The sequence below is a fragment of the Symphalangus syndactylus genome, chromosome 17 (assembly GCF_028878055.3).
Source record: "Symphalangus syndactylus isolate Jambi chromosome 17, NHGRI_mSymSyn1-v2.1_pri, whole genome shotgun sequence".
NCBI classification, from domain to species: domain Eukaryota; kingdom Metazoa; phylum Chordata; class Mammalia; order Primates; family Hylobatidae; genus Symphalangus; species Symphalangus syndactylus.
The window spans coordinates 63,614,742-63,637,503 of NC_072439.2; the positions used below are offsets into that span (position 1 = coordinate 63,614,742).

Here is a 22,762-nt window from a genome sequence, read left to right on the forward strand (position 1 = left end):
TAGAAGACTCAAGCTCTGAAAACATTAATACTATTATTCATGGTATTCACAATTAAAAAAATCCCTTTGAATTTGAAAATGCATTGTTCTGAAATGACACGAAATTATTTCCAGATTGTTTGTTATTTCTCTGCTTCTCTGGTCCTCAAGTACATTCTCTGTCCACCTCTTGGCTAATCTTAACCCTGCAATGTATAGACAGGAACAGAACAGCAAGCAGCTTGCTGTTTCGGACTGACTGTGGTATCTTCTTTAGCTGCTGGGGCAGTTCAGAGTGGGCAATTCAGAAACAATCTAATCTGTGTTTATCTGCTCCTTCTGTAATCAAGAAGTGCTTTCTCCTTCTGTAGGGGCCTGTATTCAGGATACACTGGGGTTATTTCTTGATAATGAATCCCTATTTCCCAACGTGGCTAAGACCAGTGACTCTCACATAGAAGGTAGTAGACAAGGGCAGGAAAATATAATTTAACATGCAGTTATCAGCTTTTTGTAATTTTCAGCTCAGTGCCGAATAGTGTGGACTGGAGAGATTCTTTGGATTGCTCTGTCAGATAGGATAAATCTTTTTGCCTGCAAAATGAGCTGTGGGCTTAAATGAACATCAGCAGTTTCAGAGCTAGTGCACCCAATTCCACACTTCTGCCTCTGTTACAGCTCCCATTGATTTTAATGATGATGTTCAAAGATTCACTCTGTCACACCTAGATGAGAACTGGCCTCATAAAATGCGCCTGAAGCTGGTAGATTTTATCTGTAGTTATGGTAAGGCAATCACCTTAGGGGGAAGTACTTGTAATTGGCTTAACTCTTGCTGTTTGTGATTAATCATCTCTTCTGAAATAAGATGATTCGGTGTAGTCTGCCCAGTAATTCTGTAATCACATGGAAGGCTTGCTGGCTAGAGAACAAAAGTGAGTTTGAGTTTTTTATTCTCACTTTCATTTCAAAAAATAGTAAACTGTACAATTGTATTTAAGTGTTCGAGGATGGTCTAACAAACACAGCATTTTGAGCTCATTATGTAATTTGCTCATACTAACATCAGAGCTTGCTTTTGGAACATTTCCTTTGCAGTGTTGTGGGTGATTTGTGATGGCTCCATTCTTATGGGGGTCATGCTATTCTCACCTTTGGCATTTCAGTGTTCTAACCTGTAAAATAAGATAATTGAAGTTCAAAATCTGTAAGGTCTCTTTTAGTTTTCAGCTTATGAAAAATTTGTTTTAACTATTATTGAGTAACCATTAGATAATACATGATGTGCTAAATGCTATAGAGAATATACACGCATGTTTTTTATAGTTCCAAAGCATTTATGGATCATATCAGGATTTTTTGCAAATGCCATCTCTTTGACTCCTCATTTAATCACCTGAGTTGACAGATGAGGAAAGTGGCTTCCTTGGGAATGGAGGAGCTTAGCTAGAAACCCAGGTCAAGGCTGACATCAAAGCATCTCTTCCTGTAGGTGCTGCTCCAGGCTGCATTAAATTCTTAAGTTATGGGCAATCCCTTTTAGGCCGGTACTTCCTGGACTCTTGCTTCTTCTGTAGGGACCTGTATTCAGGATACACTGGGGTTATTTCTTGATAATGAATCCCTATTCCCCAACATGGCTAAGACTAGTGACTCTCACATAGAAGATAGTAGACAAGGGCAGGAAAACATAATTTAACATGCAGTTATCAGCTCCTACCTTCCAGCTACGTTCAGTCCCGAGGGGAGCTATTGTCTCTGGTTGCCACTCATTTCTCTGAGAAATAGTTTTTTCGTGGACCTTGCCTCTCTGTGATGACTTCCAACTCCTAACCTGCTGCACCTGGGTTCCCCCAACCCTATTCTTAACCTAGTAGCCTAAGAAGACAATCTCCATACAGCCTCCTGGATACTCTGCAGACATATGATAGTCAGATACATGTTTTTAAAAGTGTCCCTTAGCTGCTGATTGGATTGGAAGTGAGCCAGGGGGACTCACTGGGAGACTTAGAGGAAGACCAGATGATAAAGCTGTAATAGCTCTCCTTTTTCTCTTAACCATCACCCTAGATGCATGCATTCTTATGTGCCATTCAAATGTTATGTCAAGATAAAAATGTACCATTTTGTGCTTATATTTTTGAGCCGTCATAGATGCCTCAGATATCCTACATATTTTATCTGTTCTCAAGTTTCACAAAATTCCTGAGGGTCTTGGATGAGGTGAGAAATGGGTTAATACACAATTGCTAAAAGTTAATGGCTAAAAATCATGCACTTTCCTATAAAACATATATAGGCAGTCCTCCTCCCCACTTTACACTGATATAAAAGGATGTGCAACGTTGTTAATAATTAAAGTAGTCAGATGGTAAAACTTCTCAAACTTCTCACCTTCTAGACAATGCTATCATTGACGATAGGTTAGATTATGCTGAGGCAACAAATAATCCCTAAATTTTAGAGGCTCAGTACAACAATTTTTTTTTCTTGGGTTGATGTTCTCTGCAGATCTGGAAAACTCTTTGGGGCAACTGTTCTTTATGCTGAAATGTAATGAATCGATCATCTTGTAGAAGTATCATCTGGAAGATGTGGCTTCCTTAGATGGTGTGGCAGGGGAGAGTGGGGTAGAGTTGTGCACCATCTCTGAAATGCTTTGATCTGAAGTGACAAAGTCATTTTTGGTTTTAGATATTGGCCAAAGCAGGTCACCTGGCTACAGCTAACTTCAAGAGATTGGAGAAATGTGATCCTCCCTGTATGTAAAAGGAAAAGAGAATTGAAAAATATTGGTGAGCCGTAGTAATATTTACAATTATCAAGTATTAAGAAGGTTGGCAGTTGTGAGGAGATAGTTTTTGTACACTGATGGCATGTATGAATTGGTTAAATTTTTATAGATGGTAATTTAAAACAATTAATAAAATATAAAATTACTTGGGTTCAACAATTTCAGCTATATGACTCCAGCTAAACTTTATTGAGCTCTTACTGTATAACAAGTGCTTTATAAGACATTTATACACTTTGTCATTTTTAATGCTTACTTTTGGGATTCATTCCAAGAAAATAAGTGGACAAATGTGTAAAAGTCCCACGGAAACATTTTGCTTTTCTAAATAGGAAACAATCTATCCACCAAGAAGGGATTCATTAAATAGCATATTTATACAACGAAGTGCTATCACATGAACCTGTGTTCTTGTCCGTGATCTATTATCTAGTGAAAAATAAACAAGGTGCAAATATAATGTTTTCACATTAAAAATATATAGGAAAGGAGTTTGAAAAGATAAACAATTTTTAAAAATGTAGTTCACTCAGTGTGATAAGATTACAGGATATTTTCCTCCTTTAAACTTTAAAAAGTTTCCTAAATCTCTTATAAGTATGTGCCTCCTTTAAAATAAAAAAAAGCAAATATTATTTTAAAGTAAATTGTAATCATTTATTTTTTAATGCTTCATTTTGCAAAAGGCAGCATCAAAACATACACCTCTAAAAGATACATATAACAGAGGGTTTGCTTTCAAAAAACTAAAACTCTTTTAAGGAGACAAAATTTTCACTTTTTAATTAGAGAAGAGTATAGGTACAATGCTCAATATATGTGGTAAAAAGAATGATTGCTGGAGGAGGTCAGAAGAAGTGAGAATTTGCCTTGAAAATTTTATAAAGGAAAGCAAACTTAGTTTGGCTCTTTTTTTTTTCTTTTAACTTTTAGTTTAGGTTCGGGGGTACATGTGGAGGTCTGTTATATAGGTAAACTTGTGTCATGGGGGTTTGGTGTACAGATTATTTGGTCACCTGTGTTTGACTGATAGGTATTTTTTCTGATGCTCACTTTCCTCCTAGCCTCCATTCCCAAGTAGGCCCCAGTGTCTGCTGTTTCCCTTTGTGTCCATGTGTTCTCATTATTTAGCTCCCACTTATAAGTGAGAACATGCCGCTCTTAATGGTGTCTGTAGATAATAAGGTGAGGTGAAAGAAAAATCATGCAAAAAATGCTATATTAAGTTAAGGTAAGCATCAATGTGGTGTTTAAGGACAAATAAAGGCATGAGCCTTTTAGAAGTAGAGAGACATTTAGAATTAGTGTCAGCTAGTTTCCGAAGGTGTAATGAGGAATCAGAGAGAGAAGGTATTCTTCCATTATCTAAAATGTGCCTGATTCAAATGTCTATCATCGGAGATATTTGAATTTAAACATTTCCTTGAAAAAGTAAACTTTAAACTTGGTTTTGGTTTGCTAAGAAAATTTATGTCAGGAAAAAATTTTTGCTGTGGAGGCCTAGCTTGACCATGCTTCCAAAAAAATATAGTTGGTGACAATACCACGTTTTTATTTAAGTAAGAAAAAACAATTATTGGCCTGTTCATTTATTTAAACCAGTTTTTCTTTTCTCTCCATGCAATGCATGTTCCAAATAATCATATCTAGGATTATTTTCTATATATTACAAACCTACTGTATTTTTTGAAGAATAAAAGTCAATTTAGTTATTAAGATATAAATTTCTTTTTATTTCTTGGATATGGGCAAACTTCTGGCACTCAATTTGAAAAGATTTATGTTTCTTATTGATTGCATAGAGAAACACTTTTTATATTAAGCAGTATTACATGAGGTACTGGATTCAACAATAGACTTTATTATTCATTTATTTATAGGCTTTTCCACTGTGAGTTGAAATCCTGTCTAGGTCCCAAGAGGAGGATTTTATCATATTTTTTAATGTCAATTTGAAGAAGCTCAGAACTTCTCCACCGTGGAATTGAAATTCTTAATAAATTTATACTGTAACATTTATTGAAATGCAGTAGGTCGGGGCATTTTTTTGTGGAGGATTTCCGTAAGTAGTAAGATAAATTTAATAGTATTCTGGTTGTAAACAAATGTTCTGTAGTCTTGCTTTATGTTTAAACTAAATCTATTCTAATTAATTCAGTTTCAACCTCAGCTGTTCTTTCACCTCCAGCAGTCATACAGTAAACATATGTATATTTCTTTAATTTTTTCCCACTTAGGACCTAATACATGGTCAAATTGATTAGGAACATACATGCAAATCCAGCACTTAATAGAAAAAGGCATGCCTCTATATATCAAGAAAGCTTCATAATTTAAATCATTGAACAGAATGATAAACAGCTTTGTTTCAATGATTTCACTTTTAGAGATATTGCTGCAATTATTCAAATATATAACTTTCCTTTTTTTCTTCCCTAAAGGAAAAATGAAAACAGTCCAAGCAAATGGTGAAATATTAAGCTGAATGTGCTTTTCTTATTCCAGTTTTAAATGTTCTCAAGAAAAATTAAATGATGCTGATTGTAGTTTCAAGTTCCCATTGTGCTGCAGAGCTAAATAATAAAAATGAAATATATTTTTATAACTCAGTAGTGCAACAGAGCTGCAATTGGCTCTATCACATATAAAGAAGCTTTGTTTCAGCTACATTTTGTTGGGGATGCTTTTTCTATTTATAGGCTCAACAGGAGAGTCTTCTGGGAAATGACTACTTGGTTTGGCTGTGTTTCTGTCAAAGAATTCTTTTCTTTTCTTTTTTTTAAAGAAATCTCTGGTATAGAACATGCTGATCAATATGTAATGATATGGCTGGATCAATGACTTCTAATTTTCTTGGTTTGCCAAATGTCAACTGTATGAATGTATTGGCAGATTTTTAAAAAGTCTCTAGAAAAAATGCCCAAATCCAATATAGTTTTTTAATTTATCGTATTCATGAGTATTACATTTTATTTCAGATAAAGTTTATAGTTAATAGCATTTTTATTTTGTAAATGTTGCACTGTCCAAATTTTTCTTTTCCAACAATAGAAGTTCTTATTATTATTTCCCAGAGTGTGGAGTTTTTCATTCACATTGTGTATAATATCACCCTGAATAAAAGATAAACATTTCCAAGGTAGTTTTAAGTATCATCACTTGTGACAATGCAACATCTTTCTTTTGGGCATTAAAAAGAACCTTTTTACACTTACAGAGGTCAGTTAGATGGTATTTCTTCTATCTAACTGTATTTTTGTACCCATTTTTACAGAATTAATTCATGCTTATTTTGGAAATTTAAACAAAATGGAAAAGTTTAGATAAAAATTGCTTTCCTCAAAATTACCCATCATTAGCCATTTTATATATTTTCCTTCAATCTTTCCTTTAGTAAATAGTTTTGTTTTACAAAGCTGACATACTAATATACATTCAATTTTATATCCTTCTCTTTTTTTGCTTATGTTAAGTACCTCATTGTCTTATTAAAAACTCTAAAATGGGCCAGGTGCGGTGACTCACACCTGTAATCCCGGCACTTTGGGAGGCCGAGGCGGGCAGATCACCAGGTCAAGAGATGGAGACCATCCTGGCTAACACGCTGACACCCCATCTTCCCTAAAAATACACACATACAAAAATAGCTGGGTGTGGTTGCAGGCACCTGTAGTCCCAGCTACTTGGGAGGCTGAGGCAGGAGAATCACTTGAACCCGGGAGGTGGAGGTTGCAGTGAGGTGAGATCGCGCCACTGCACTCCTGCCTGGGCGACAGAGCAAGACTCCATCACAAACAAACAAACAAACAAACACTCTAAAATGTCTTGTAGATTATTTTCCCCCACAAAAGTATATTGTTTGTCAAAAGCTTAGGAAAAGCTGCTGCCTCATTTTAGTATTTATCCTCTTTTCTCTTTTATAACCTTAATCTTTTGCTCTCAATCACTTCAATCTCTATCCCTCATTTTAAACATATTTTCTAAGCATATGTCTCATTCTAATTCTTGCCCTTTCTCCTCCTCCTTGAAAGAGGTCAATCTTTCACTTTTGAAACCATTCTATTTAGACTTCTGCCTCCAACAATCTGTAGCACAATGAGCTCTGGAAATTGGTGCCATGGACAGCTGGGGTACTCAACCCACTGGCCTTTTTGCAGTTTTACCTTGACCTCTCTGTGTAACCGGTTTTTGGAGGGCTACACTTTCTCTGCCTACTCCTTAGTGTGCTGGTGTCTTCTTCTAGGACTCAGTCCTTGCTCCTCTTTTCAATCTTTGCACTCTCATCCTCTCCTGTGACCCCTACCACAACTCATGTGTCCATTACTCACAAGTACACCCTTCAGACCCAACTCTTCATTGGTTATGATCACTCAGATGCTCCTCAGACAGTTCCAACTCTTTATGTCTAAATGCCACTATTCTTTCTTCTCTCTGCTTTGCTTCTATTGGATTCCCTCCTTCATTCTCCTCTTTCCAAAATCAGAATTTTGAGAAACCTCTTCACTCCTTCATTCTGACTCCTTCACCTTTGTTAGCATGTCAAAAAGTCCTGAAAGACAACCTCTTTTGTACCACCCATGGCTGCCTCCTCTCCTCTCCAAAGCCGCTACCTCAATTCAGTCCTATGATATTGTTACCTTGAGTACTGGCTCCCACTACTCTGTTCCTCCTATTCAGTGATAGTAGTGATCTTCAATCTGTTTGCCTAACAGTACTCAAATCGTAAGACTTAGATGAAAAGTTAACCTTATAAAAACTTTCCTGACTTTCATCTCCCCATTGTAAAGTTGAACACTCTTTCCCTTGTGACTCTCTACTGTACCATGCACATCCCTTCTCAGGGTACTTACACTTGTATATATTTACATGTATTTTTTTTCTGCGTTAGACTGTAACCCACTATAAAGCAGAAATCATGTTTAGAAAAATATGACTTATTTGTCTTTGTATTTTTTGTGCCTGGAACATAGTTGATATATAGTAAGTCATAAATGTACAAAGGGTCAGACTGATAATACTTAATCTTTTTGTTTAGTAAAGTATTTTAAATATTTCCAATTTACTGTTTATATCTAATGCTATCAAACTTATAATAAATATTTATTTGAATTTTGCATTCTTTCTTAAAATAAGAATAATCCTCAGAAGTGAAATTACAGAGATAAACAGTATAAACATTTTAAAGATTCCTGATAAATGTTGCCCAAATACATATCAGAATATTTTCTGATGTTTCTAATAGTCCAACATAAATTTTTACAATGTTTTGTTTTTAAAAAAATAACATAGTGAAATCACAGATTCCTTGCAGTTTTCCTATAGGAGAGTTATTTTAAGGTTGGATAATGTTCAGTTTCTATTTGTAAACTCACATAGCAACATGCTGAAGTTAGTAATATTAAATTACCTTTTATCTTCCAACGTCATTGAAAGTACAGAAGATAGCATTTAATATAAGCCAAATAGGCAATGTATAAAAGATTTAGGGGTTTTTTTCTTTCTTTTCTTTTGGTCACAGTCTAATAAATTCCTAGTGGACTTTTGATTATCAAGACACAGTGCAAGGCCTGCGTTTTTAACCTTCCTTTCTGAATAGACTATTGATTCAACTAAACTGCTTTTTAAAAATTCAATATGCACATCTGGGGAGTCTGCTACCTCTGTGCTTTACAGGAAGGTTGTGAGGATTAATACATTTATATAGCATTATGTGACTCTTGGATGAAAGGATTGGTATAAATAACAACTCTAGTACTGTTATTTAAAAGCGAACTTTCTTTGTGGAAAGTAAAAAAGGTTTCCATAGTAACTTTTGATTAAAAGTTATGTACTCCAGTACTTATTTTTTCCAAAGGCGATCTCCAAGGAAGTCTTGAAAATTGTATACCTTGCCAACTGCTGACACGATGCAGCAGAAAGGATAAGTGATATAGGCTCATTTCTGTCCATCTATTTTAGGCAAGTATGGCCTTGATTTAGCCTCAGCTCATCTTAACTGCCCTGGGTGTGGTGTGTTGTGCTTTGCTTGTATTTTGAAGTAATTTCTTGATGGATTTTAATTGTTTAATTAGATCTAAATTCATGTGAATAATTTCCTAGCAGATCTCTCTCTTTCTCTCTCTCTCTCTGTTTCTCTCTTTCTTTTTAGAGGAGGGATCCCGTGTGATCATGGATGCATGGGGTTTTGGTAGCTATGGTAACCACATCATAAACCTTGATGGATGGCAGGTGTTTTAAGTACTTCAACTATTAGAACCTTATGGGCACTCGATGTGTTCAGCCAAGAATGATATTTGCTCACAGGGATCGTAAAACAAAAAGAACCTCTACCCTTGATTTGGCAGCAAGGAGATAACAGACAATACTAACGAGGACATAATGAAACTAGATGAGGATTACTCTGATAAATACTACTAAAAGGGTGAAACGGGGGGGCTAAGACAGAGAGTATAGTTTAACTGGTGAAGCAGTGTAATCATTCTCTGCACTGTACGTGTATCTGATAGCAAACACTGCGTTTATATATTATTGTCTAGGAGCCCTGACATCCTGCATTGTGTGTGAGTCACAAGCCAAATTTTAATGACCAATTCTAAGTCCAGAACTTTTGAAAATTAGAATATGTTTACCTGAAATATGAGAAAGAAAACATAGCTGTTAAGTTTTTAGATGATTCAGGAGTGAGAATGAGGAGATGGTAGGCAGCCAGTTAGGTGACAGAATATGGATTGAAAATCACTCAGATGAATGGAAGTGCACACTTCCATGAGTGTGGTTAACAGCAAGTAGAATGGTTTAAAAGTGATGAACCCAATGCTCACACTAAAGGAGAAGCATTTTTAAAAGATATTTAATATGCAAAGGAGACCAAAAGTAATCAGGGTCCTGTAACAGAAAATATTGTGTTTAGGAGAATAGATCACTGAGTGCTATCTAATAAATGAAGAACTTTAGAAAGTGGTAGGTTTTGATTGAGTAACAAACACAGCACCTGAGGTAGTTTCAGAGGACTGCAATAGTCCAGGATCAAAGGGAATAGGAAAAAAAGGCAAAATTAACAGCCTTCAACATGTTTCTGTCACTCCTGCTCAGTTGTTTCCTAGGTTAAAAGAAACAAACTGAAATGGAGTGTAAGAGGTTTAAAAAAGTCATAAAAGCATTTTCCAGGCAGTAAATTCTGTTAAGTATTAGAAAAGCTTTATTGGGGAAAAGTATGAAATCATCCTCCTTAAGTGACTTTAAAAACAGGATGGTAATTTTGTTGTGTTATTAAAGAGAGGTAGAGTAATGACTCAGGCTGTAATGGGCTCTATACATCTTCAATTCTCTCTTTAAAACCTAGTTTCCTTTCTGATTAAAAAAACATAAAAATCTCAATTTTCTCTGTGATATTTGCCTATAAAATTCCATGGAATGCAAATCTAATCCACCATTTACTAACAAATTCTAGGTATCATGAGATTTCAAAGGGCCTTGTGATAAAATTCCCTCTTTGGATATCCTTAATCAACCTGAGTTGGTAATTTTTCCTTTGACTTTTCTCCTTGCAGCTTTTCCCTTACTTAATTGAGTCATTCATATAAAAATGCATCAAATTTTCAAGTTCTGTCATAATATGAATAAGTGGAATAGTTTTTCTGACAGTTTAAAAAGTTATAAAAGAGATGAAAATTGCTCAGAGCCAATATAATATTTTATTAGGCTTAGATTTTTTTTCCTCTGTTTGTTGCTACCATTTCATTTTGGTTTTAATCAGGGTTATGTTGGCTCACATAACATATGCCACTCCAAGTACCTGAATCAAAAATGGTAATTTATCAGTAGGCAATGAGAGAAGCTCATGGAACTAGAGGGGTGCAAGTACAGCTGAGCCTCACTGAAGGACTGAAATCAGGAGCTGGAACTGTACTGAGTACCAGGCAATCCTCCCACATCCCCTTTTTTCCGTGTAGCTGGTGTCAAAGGTAAAACCCTTTACACGACCAAGGTACTTGATATAAGACCTTGAGCTCCAGTGTCAAATTTTTATTGAAGCATTCTGATAAAATCAGTTTGGATCCACTTTGTACCCTTGAGCTAATCAAGTCCAGGAGAGTGCTGACATCTGGCAGTGGCTTCTCAAAGTGTGGCTTTTGGACGAGCAGCATCAGCAGCATCAGGGAATTTGTTAGAAATGCAAATTCTCGAGCCTTACCCCAGATCTTCTGAATAAAAATTATAGAGTTGGAGCCCAGAAATCTGAGTTTTAATAAGCTCTTCAGGTAGATCTGAGACAGACTAAACTTCGGAAACTCTGAAGGGTGACAGCCCATCTGGGTTTCCCTTCTGGTTTTAGCACTTTTAAGTCTGGCATCCCAGGAAACCTCTGAGTCCAGAAAAAACAAAGATGGCTGACGACTTATCCTGGGTTTACTTCCTACACAGTAGGGCCCATGGGAGCAGGTGTTCAGATAAGGGGGCCTGGAAGGTTCTCTCAGAAGGGGATGTAAGAGTGGTGGAAAAATAATTATAAATTAGTATTTTGAAGAAACTCCTCTATTTTTAATTATATTTGAGCAACCCCCTAATTTAACTGGAAAAAATATGTTACTAAAAGAACCGTCTCTAAGGTAGCCTAGCATTCCTAGTGTATACCCTCAACTTTTCACTTCCATGTTTTTAAAACATGATGAGCAACCCAGTTAGGTTATCAAAGCATCCTACAGACTGTTAAACTTCTAGGGCTGCCTTGTGGTTGCTAACTCTATGAGTTAAAAGGGGAAACTGCCAGAATTAATCACAATAACAGTGATGAATAGAGAGAAGCTACAGCTTCTCTTGTTTTGAAAGTACAAGGTCAAAGCAATATATTTATAAATAAATTTTAATTTGTGAGAACCAGAATTTCACATTACAGAGCTTAAGCAAGTCAGGGAAGTACTTTGTTGGCATGGATAGTCAAAGATATTCCATTATTGAACTCACTTCGGGGATGGTTACGTTTCATTGTTCTTTCTAGAACTCTGAGACTCAAGGGAGTTATCATTCTACATTAAATCAAAAACCTCTAAACACCTTCATCGTAATGAAAGAATCTTTCACAATGGACAGTTTGAAAGATGTAAAAGTTACTCTCTGTCACTGAGATTTTATGGGGAAAGCTGGTTCTCAGCACTACCTTTCTAAGCTTTCCAATAAATCAACACTATTGAAAACATTTAAAAGTGTCAGTGTAGCATAGAAATTATCCCTATAGAAAATTATGACTTTTTTTTGCTTTTCTATTGCTTCAAGAACACTTTACGATATTGCCAATGCCTGCCACTCCTCTGAACCCTACAGCAGATGTGAACAGAATCATATATCAGAAAACATGACAGCTCTGCATTCTTAAGAAATTCTTATTGAACAAAATGCATTAACACTTCCTAGCTGCATTGGGATTAATAGTAAATCACCAGGAATCACATTCTGTGAGATTTAAAAGAGACTTAGAATCTCCCAATTTAAAAGACTTAAAGCTGAGCAGCTCTGGGGATTTATAGAGTTTTCAAATTTGCTAATACTGGAAATGCTACTATTCTATAAAGTCTTCATTAAGCAAAATAAATAACATCTTTTACCTTTTCAGAGGGAAACTTTAACTTCTAGAAGGAAAGTATTATGTAAGGTGTAAAACTTGCTCTAACATTCCATTCAACTGAAGAAGCTACTTAATGACATGATGCGGTTTAATTATTTTGTTAAAAAAGCCCATTGATGAGGGCTGATTTATCATTGTTTGATTTATGAATTAATCCTGGATCAAACAAAAATTGGTAGGAAAACCTATATCAACTTATGGAATAATTTTTCACAAACACCTTAAAGTAAAATATTAAAGTGTTTGAACATTTCTGAACCTGGGACAGTTAAACTTCCCAGAGGGAAGCTAGTCCCATATTTCTTAAGTGCTTTAATTATGCACTCGATTCTAAATAAAGACCTGAGAGAAACTTTCTACTTTGTAATTAAATTATTGAGTTGAAAGAGTATCTAGACAATTAGGTCCACCTTTTTTCTTTTATACATTAGAAAACTGAAGCCGTGACTTGACCAAGGTTGTAAAGTGGAAGGTACTTATTTCAGAGGGGAGACACTGATGTTTAAATTTGATCAAAATGAAAATGCCATATGTGAATTTCCTTCAAATTTTGGCCTATTATTTGGAAAATGAAAATTTACACTGAGAAAAAACAACTTTAGTATTTAATGGTGTGATATGTATACATTCAATAGTTTCATATCAGGTATGTGCAAAATAGAACTCAACAAAACAGAATTTATTTTCTAATAAATTATTTTCCTCTTTGAATCTTCATTATTGCTCATCAGAAGATAATTTAAAGTATTTTTATTTGTACATATTCCAATCACTTCCGGTTTAAAGCTTAGTTTTTCTTAGGTCCATCAGATTCAAGTAATTTTTTTTTAGTCTGATTTGGGTATAATTGGCTCAGTCCCTGTTTTGTTTCCAACACTGTTTAGTTGAAAGTCTCCCCCTGCCCCTTTCCTCCTGCCTCCTTCTCCTATGTGTCTCTCTGAGCCTCCTTTCTTCCTTCCTCATTCTCCCATAACACTAATGATATCTATAGTAAGGGTCCTGCAGTGGAGAATTGGGCTGGATGTGCTTGTCCAAATCTTGGATTGGTTTTTGGGACAGACCATATGTTACCACCAGTGTCTTAGAAGTTGAGTCTTTTGGTTACTGTATTCATTAGTCATGTTAGTTAATTATGGGATGTCTCACTGCTCTTGTTCTTTATGCTTCTGGAAAAATATCCACACCACAGCCAATGTTTATGATTCTTTCATAATCTTGTGGGGTTGAGTACTTCTATCATTCATGCTCCCCATTACCTTTTGAAGAGGATTCTCTGGACACACACACACACACACACACCCTGCTGAATCATTTTCATCCTTGAAAGAGAGAGAGAGAGATATACCAGAACCAGACAGTGCACAGATACTTTCTTTTCTTAACTCTGTCTATTTAGCTGTGTCACCCTGCCATTAATCTAAAATTCTCCTTTCTTAGTGTCCAGCACCAAAGGGCATCTGTGGGTGCTGTTCCTTAGCCAAATCCTATAGGAACAAAAGGGCTAGTGAAATTTCCAATCACTTGGTCTTTAGGTCTCCGAAGTTTCGTGCCTAGACTAGTTGACTGCCACCCTATATTGTGAGGACAAGCACCTTCCTTCTCCAAACTCCAGGCTCAAACATGTATTTATCTTCAAATCCTCAAAGACTGGCAAAGGCTTAAAGATTAGTACTGATTTATTTACATCTTTGCTGGATTTAGGGGCTAACACCAAGTGGTAAAGTCCTATTTGAGTTTAGGTATTTTGGAGTAAGCATTATTATTATTATCATTTTTGTTTTGTAGAAAGCAGTTTCTGCAGTGGTCTATGCCCTTTTAGTTTTGCTACCAGAGGAAAGGAGAAATCAGTAGGGAGCCCAGGAGAACAAAAAATAAGGTTTTTATTGATATTTTATCTTCCCATTTTCCTGCAGCTTTGGATAACCTAGTACATATCAGCAGAGAAACAGTAACCATTTTAAACAATTGTAAAGACTTTATGGTCTGCATACTTAATAGCGGTCATTGATCAAGCAGTTTGGAAGCCAATGGAAAGAACGTAGAAATTTTCACTTTATTTCATGTAATAGCTGTGCAAGGTAAAATATAGGTATGTTTAGATATCTGGGAGCATTTTTAAAACACTAGCAAAAACTGTGTTAAAAGTGGATCATGCCTGTCTACATCTGTTTTATGCTGCTATAACAGAAAGCCACAGACAGGGTCATTTATAATTAACAGAAAATTATTTGGCTCACAGTTCGGGAGGCTGGGCAGTCCAAGAGCATTGTGCCATTATCTGGTGAAGGTTTTTATGCTGTGTCATCCCATGGTGAAAAGACGACAACAAGAGAGGGCAAGAGCAAGAAAGCAAGAGGAGGCCAAACTAGATTTTATAACAAACCCACTCTTGCAATAGCAAACCTACTCTTGAGTTAACAACGTTAATTCATTCATGGGGTCAGAGACCTTATGACCTAAGCATCTCTTATTATGCCCCACCTACCAACACTGTTGCATTGGGGATTAAGTTTACAACACATGAACTTTGAGGGAGACATTCAAACCACAGCAATACCTCAATAAAAGGTATTTGTTTTTTAATATAAAATTTGAAAATACTTTGATTCAAAAAATATACCTGGCTGACCAGAATGACGCCTTTTACAAATCACGGCATACATTTAGTGAGCATTTATAATTGGACAAGCACTGTCCTTAGTATTTTATGCTTATTAAATGATTTAATCCTCACAACTGTGTATGGCAGCTTTGCTATTAACCCTTGTCAGTTTACAAATGAGAGTACTGAGGCTCAGTGGGATTAGATGACTTGCCCAAGTGTGGCAGATAGTGAGTGGAGAGCTGGGATTATAAGTCCCAGTGTCCAGTGTCAGAATCTTTGCTCATAACTACTATATTATACTATATGGTTTTTCAGAGATATCATTACATCTGACAATTAGTATTACTTATGCCATCTTGGGAGTTAGATGTAAAAGGAGGTATCACATCATCCTATAGTGCAGTTGTCTTTTCTGGGTCTGAGTAAATGTTCCCTACATTACTCTTATCTTGAAAAGATAATGGTGCTTATTGTCTGCCTTCCCTGAGTATATTTAAAATATAACAACTCTGAAATCTGTACAAAGTTAATTCAGCAGGTTTGGTTGGAATTCTGGGGTCTGCATACTTTTGCTAGTATCCGGGTGTTCTGATGATCATGCAGGTTTCTTTCTGGCCCTTTGTGTTACTAATGTACCTGTTTCTGAGTGTTGAGGCTGTACCCCTGAACCTCATGAAATGCTTTTCCGCACATTCCAGGGAGAAAAACAACCATGCAAAGGCACTGGAGTGGGCTGGGAATGAGATTTTCATGTTTGAAGATAGGAAAAAATGCCAGTGTGGGTGCGGCTTAGTGAGAAGTGGGAAAGGACTAGAAACTGTCATCATAGGGATCATATCATAGGGGTCAGATCACAGAGGGCTTGATAGGCTGTGGTATGGAGTTTGCGTTTAATTGCAAATAAAATAAACATCATGGAGGCTTTTATGTAGGGACTGACATCATCAAATTTAATATCTTAACCATCAAATAAAATTAAGGCAGCTTTTTCATAGTAAAGCATTTTTACCAGGCTTTCCATCAAAGAGGAGATGGGCAGCCAGACTACTTTTCCAAAGATGTTTAAGTTTGCTCAGATATTCTTAAAAGCTTTTCATCCCATATTTTATATGCAATATCATAGACCACTCTACTATGCAATTAAAAGTTATTTAAAAATTCTTTTTGCTTGTTTTTAATATAAAATTTGAAAATACTATGATTCAAAAAATATATGTTTTGGGATTTACTGTGTGTATTACTTTTCAATTTACATGGTGACAAATTACCACAAACATAGGAGCTTAACACATAGTTATTCTCTTACAGTTCTGTAGGTTAGAAGTCTGACTTAGATTTTGGTGGGCAAAGGCCAAGGCATTGGCAGGAACGTGTTCCTTTTCAGGGGCTTGAGAAGAAGCTCCTTTCCTTGCCTTTTCCAGCTTCCAGAGGACACTCGAATTCCGTGGCACCTAGCCCCCTTCCTCCATCCTCAAAGCCAGCAATGTGAGCAATTTGAGTCTCTCTGACTCTTCTTCTGGGGTCACACCTCCCATTTGACTCCAGCTGTTAAAGGTCCTCCACTTTTAAACCTCCGTGCGATTAGCTGAGCTTACTCAGATAATCCAGAATCATTTTTATTTTTCTATATCAATATCCTTAATTTAATCCCATATGCAAAATCTCTTTTGCCATGTAAGGCAACCTATTCACTGGTTCTAGGCATTAGAACATGGCCATCTCTGTGTGTGTTGGGGGCACCGTTCTGCCCATCACACTGTAGATTGAAATTTTTATAAAAAGTTCTGTGTAACATAAAAGTTTGAAGATGTTTGAATCTGGCATTCTGAATGGTGATTTTTTTAGTGTGGCTTTCTTTTTTCTCTATAAAATCAACAAAATATTTCATCATTTTCTGAAACCTTTACCAGCTCCGTTATGCCTTAAATGTGTACAGAAGCTTCTATATTACACATAAATTGTTTTTCTTTCAATTGTTTCCTCTCCCCAAGTATTCTTTCCTTTTATTTGTGCATTATCTTTATGTCAAAGCATTTCTCAACTTGACATTTCCTTTCCAAGGTTTTAGCCTCCCATTGCACAGGCTTTTTATTGCTTCACAGGAGAAACTCATCACAAAGTTGTTTTTATTCGCCACCTGATTACTTTACTTTTTGACACCAACGTCATTTTAACCTCTGATGCTTTGTATTTGAAAGAGGTTGTAGATGGCGACAATTAAAATTCTATTAGTGTTCTTGGCTAAGTGTCAGTTTTAAAATAGATTAAGGTTTATGTGGTTTAAACATGTACATATGTATATATGTGTATATGTGTATGTATATATGCATGTATTTTATGAACTTTCATTTATAATTTCTTCCCATTATATTATTACCTGGCAGCTGACTACCTGTGATATAGTTAGACTGCCAAACACTGAGTTCTACAGAGTACAAATGCAGGTAGAAAGGGTTGGAAAGATACAATCATCAACAGATTACAAATGCTCTTGTTACCTATTTCCAAAGACTGTACAAGCCTATGATATGAGAGTTCCTATTAACTCATTCACACAGATATTTGGACTTAGAGTTAAATCTCTTTAAGCAAGTCTTAATTTAAAAAGTACGTGACAGCAAATTTGTATGTCTACTCCACTTAGTAAGAAGGACCAAAAAACTTCTCACAGGTTTTGTCATTTAATTTGTTCTGTCCCTACATTTTTGTAAATGTTATGGCTGTTCTTTGACAAGTCTCTAATTTTTCAAATAGAATGACTGTTCATGAGAGGATTTCAATTTTCAGTACTTGGCTTTTTCTTTGTCTTTTTTTCCTCCTTAAATATACAGCTTAAATTGTGAAAAAGCCAGTTTGAACTTCAGCTACTCAAATTTAAATATCAACCAAAGTCTCCTTAAATCCTATGATATTTTGATTTGTGCTCAAATCCCTACATTTTTATGTCACATTAGAGGAACTCTGACCTTTCTACTCCTTAGCTGGAAGGATAGGAAAGCCTAATGTCTGGATCATTCTGGAGGCTCTACTTTTTACATTTTTTTTTAACTGCCTCTGTTTCCAAAGTTGGAACTATGAATGAATTCCTTTGCAGATTGGTAGTATTATTTTGAGCCTTTCAGGAAGTGGGGTGTGTGACAGGGATGATCGATAAATAAACGTAAAGCTTGATATTATCATTGTGTGGGGCCACTGAGAGGCCAGGTTATAGGAGTGGCTTTTAGAAAACTTGTTTCCTTAATCTCTGAATTAAAACATATAAATATTTTGAAAATCATATTTCAATATAAACTAACTTAATTTAGGAAAGTATTCAGAACTTTAAAATAGTCACTGGATAAATTTAAAATAATGTTACTGCTCAGTTTGTGAAAATATTCAGGTCAACTTACACCGATTTGAAAATATTATATTTACAGACAAATGGCACAAATATATCACAGGCCTAAAAATTGGTTTATAAAACAATCTAAACATTACATGCAGAGTCAAGATATTTTAAGGATGTGCTTGAGGGAGTGCAAACCTTCATTTCATGGGAAAATAAAGAACTCAGTGCTAAGGAAATTGATGTTATGCTAGAAAGTTCCCTATCTGAAATATGTATACAAACTGTGAAGGGGAAAAGAAGGCCATCTGTCTAACACATGACTTCCAAGTATTCAAGACAAAAGTCAAGACTTAAATGGGTATAGCTCAATATTTTAATTTTTCCACTAAAAATCTTTCAATATTTAATTCTTACACACTTGAGCATTGATTGGGTGAAAGGATGTGCAATTTGCTGTGGAGTATTCAAAGTTGAATTTAAGATGGCCTGTGCACTCGTGGCCATTTAATAGGAGAGAAAAATCATGCATGCAAATAATTACTGAACTTAGTAGAGCGTTTGCTGCCATAAAAAAGGTAGAGTTTAAATATGAGACTTCAGAGGGCAAATAGTTACATTCAGCTGGTTCAGGAAAAGTTTGTTGGAATTAGTATTTGAATTACACCTTGAAGGTTATTTATAACTCTGGGTATTCAGAAGGAACAATACAGGGAAGATATGGAAGAGAGGAGGAGCAGAGGATGTAGTTCAAGTGCAAATACAAAAGGACAGAATGAGACAAAGGACACACATACCAAACTGGCACTCCTTAGGCCATCTGAAGGCATATTTTCATTGGCTTGAAAAAGATCAACTTTTCTTCTGAATTAGTTTTCTGCATTTAAAAATCAGGAGATTGTCTATTAAAATACAGAGTCCTGGCTTCTCTTGAGACGCCAGGCCCCCTTGGGTTCGTGGTAATGATCACCTGGAGCTGAGTAGTGCAACCTCCTTCAGGTGTGGCCTGTGGCTTCCATTGTTTTTTTCTGCCCCAAGATTACTTCACATATTTTCTTACCCTGCCTTGTCTCTGTTGGCTTTAGAGACTTCAACCACTGAGTTAGAGCCAGATCATGAAGTGTCTTGTATGAATAAGCTAGCAAATGTAACTTTTTATCTCTTGTATAAAAGAAAAGGGCTTTTGAGGAAAAGAGTGTTGTAACCAGAACAATGCTTCAGAAAGATCTGAGAGCTGACTGGGCGCGGTGGCTCATGCCTGTAATCCCAGCATTTTGGGAGGCCAAGGTGGGTGGTAACCTGAGGTCAGCAGCTCGAGACAAGCCTGGCCAAAATGGCGAAACCCTGTCTCTACTTAAAATACAAAAATTAGCGGGGTGTGGTGGTGGGCGCCTATAATCCCAGCTACTCAGGAGGCTGAGACAGGAGAATCGCTTGAACCCAGCCTGGGTGACAGAATAAGACTCTGTTTCCAAAAAAAAAAAAAGATCTGAGACCTGTATTTTAGATGAATTGAAATGGTAAGAATTAAGGGTGGAGAGAATGGTTAGGAAGCTACAAAATAAATCAGGTAAGAAATGAGGTTGAAACTAGGAGAGAGTGGCAACTTAAAGAAATTATGAAAGTGGAATGCATGAGATGTGTGAGCATGCAATAGTATGTTCATCATAGCACTATTCACAACAGCAAATACATGGAATCAACCTAGGTGCCATCAGTGGTGGATTAGATAACAAAAATGTGGTACATATACACCATGGAATACTATTTCAGCCACAAAAGAATGAAATCATGTCTTTTGCAGCCACATGGATGCAGCTGGAAGCCATTATCTTAAGTGAATTAATGCAGAAACAGAAAATTGAATATTATATGTTTTCACTCATAAGTGGCAGCTAAATACTGGGTACTTGTGGATATGAAGATGACAATAATAGACACTGAGGACTAATAGAGTGGGGAGGAAGATAAAAAATGGGAGCAAGAGTTGCAAAACTAACTGTTGGGCACTATGCTCAGTATCCGGGTGACAGGATCATTTGTATTCCAAACCTCAGCATCATACAATATACTCATGTAACAAAGCTGCACATTTACACCCTGAATCTAAAACAGGAGTTGAAATTAAAGAAAAAAGATATGCCAGACATGGTGGCTCAAGTGCTGTAATCCCAGCACTTTGGGAGGCTGAGGAGGGAGGATTGCTGGAGCCCAGGAGTTGGAGGACAGTCTGAACACATGGTGAACCCTTGTCTCTATAAAAATTATGATAATTAGCCGAGTTTGATGGTGCATGCCTGTAGTCCCAGCTACTCAGGAGATTGAAGCAGGAAGATCACCTGAGCCTGGGATATGGAGTCTGCAGTGAGGCATGATCACAACATTGCACTTTAGCCTGGGTGACAAAGCAAGACACTGTATAAAAAAAAGTGTGAGGTTTGAGAGAGAGAATAATTCAAATGTCTTATTTGTCTCCATCTCTATCTTCTACCAAGTGTCTACATAATATTTAATTTGTGTTTAAAGGATATCAGAGAAAACAACCCTATGAAGCTTTTGGTTTTATTTATTATAAGAATGCCAAGGATATTGTTTATATATTACATAGAATCTTTTCAGGATAACTCATTAAAGAAATTTCTCTGTAGTCTTGGTAGTAGGAGCACGTGTGCTTATACTGTACTGTTGTGTGGTTTTTCTTTGTATGGACAATGTAAACATGTAACTACTCATATTTATCTTTTTTCTTTGGCTGCTATAGAAATCTCAGAGCCACAAGTGTGCCCACATAATTTTACAACATGTACTTTGTGTACTAACTTTATTCTTGGCTCCATCTTAAGTTTTATTTTTAAATCTTTTTTTCTTTGGTCTCATTGTGCTTTCTACTTATTTTTAAAGTATTTATGTAACTTTACAGTTTTTTTAAAGATTGCCTTACATCCTTTTAAGAACAATCTAGTGTATAAAGAATATATTGTAATCATATTAACTATTCTTATGTTTAAGTTAAGCCCTCAATTTTTACCATCTATGGCTCTATGAAGATCAAATAGAAAGGTAACTAGATTTGATAGGAAGTCAACTAAGGTATGCCCTTAATGAAGATTCCTAAGGTTTGAAAATCCAGGATAAATGCATAGACCTCAAGAAAATCCAAGAAATAATACTCAGAAAAGGGTAAATATTAAAGATATGTTACCAAGTTAGTACAAGCCAATAAAAGATCTTGTTCCATTATAAAAGACTATTTAAAAACACACATTTCAACATAACTTAATATAACATTCACCTTGATTTGGATATAATTTTAACCTGGAGTTATGTCTAAAAGATGTTTTCCAGGCTTGGGAAAAATCTCTTTGCTTGTGACCAAAATATTGATTAAGGAATATAACCCACTGTATTAGTCCATTCTCACTCTACTAATAAAGACATGCCCAAGACTGGGTAATTTATAAAGGAAAGAGGTTTAATTGACTCACAGTTCAGCATGACTGGGGAGGCCTCAGGAAACTTACAATCATGGTGGAAGGGGAAGCAAACATGTTCTTTTTCACATGGTGGCAACTAGGAGAAGAGCCAAGCAAAAGTGGGGAAAATCCCCTTATAAAACCATCAGATCCCATGAGAACTCACTTACTATCATGGGAACAGTAGCATGGGGGTAACTGTCCCCATGATTCAATTACCTCCCACTGGCTCTCTCTCATATCACATGGGGATTATGGAAACTACAGTTTAAGGTGACATTTGGGTTCTGACATAGCCAAAGCATATCATTCTGCCTCTGGCCCCTTCCAAATCTCATGTCCTCATATTTCAAAACACAATCATGCCTTCCCAATAGTCTCCCAAAGTCTTAACTCATTCCAGCATTAACTCAAAAGTCTAAAAGTCTCATCTGAGACAAGGCAAGTCCCTTCCACCTATGAGCCTACATAATCAAAAGCAAGTTAGTTCCTTCCTAGATACAATGGGGGTACAGGCATTGGATAAATGCACCCATTCCAAATGGGGGGAATTGGCCAAAACAAAGGGGATACAGGCCACATGAAAGTCCAGAATTTAGCAGGACAGTCAAATCTTAAAAGCTCTGAAATTTTCTCCTTTGACTCCATGTCTCATATCCAGGTCACACTGATGCAAGAGGTGGGCTCCCACAGCCTTGGGAGGCTCTGCCCCTGTGGCTTTACAGGTTACAGTCTCCCTCCTGGCTGCTTTCACTGGCTGGCGTTGTGTCTGTGGCATTTCCAGGAGCATGGTGTAAGCTGTCAGTGGATCTACCATTTTGTGGCCTGGAGGACAGTGGCTCTTTTCTCACAGCTCCACTAGGCAGTGCCCCTGGTGGGGACTCTGTGTGTAGGCTCCAACCCCACATTTCCTTTTTGCACTGCCCTAGCAGAGGTTCCCCATGAGGGCCCTACCCCTGCA

General features: G+C 36.4%; 1 long non-coding RNA gene across 1 annotated transcript; it reads right to left on the reverse strand.

Moving 5' to 3' along the window:
• Positions 1-1,016: 1,016 nt before the first annotated feature.
• LOC134733300 (uncharacterized) lies at positions 1,017-14,792 on the reverse strand. Its single transcript, XR_010116783.1, has 4 exons — positions 14,633-14,792; positions 2,374-2,738; positions 1,376-1,560; positions 1,017-1,154 (listed from the first exon to the last, which is right to left on the reverse strand). It is a non-coding gene; the product is annotated as an uncharacterized lncRNA (long non-coding RNA).
• Positions 14,793-22,762: the final 7,970 nt, after the last annotated feature.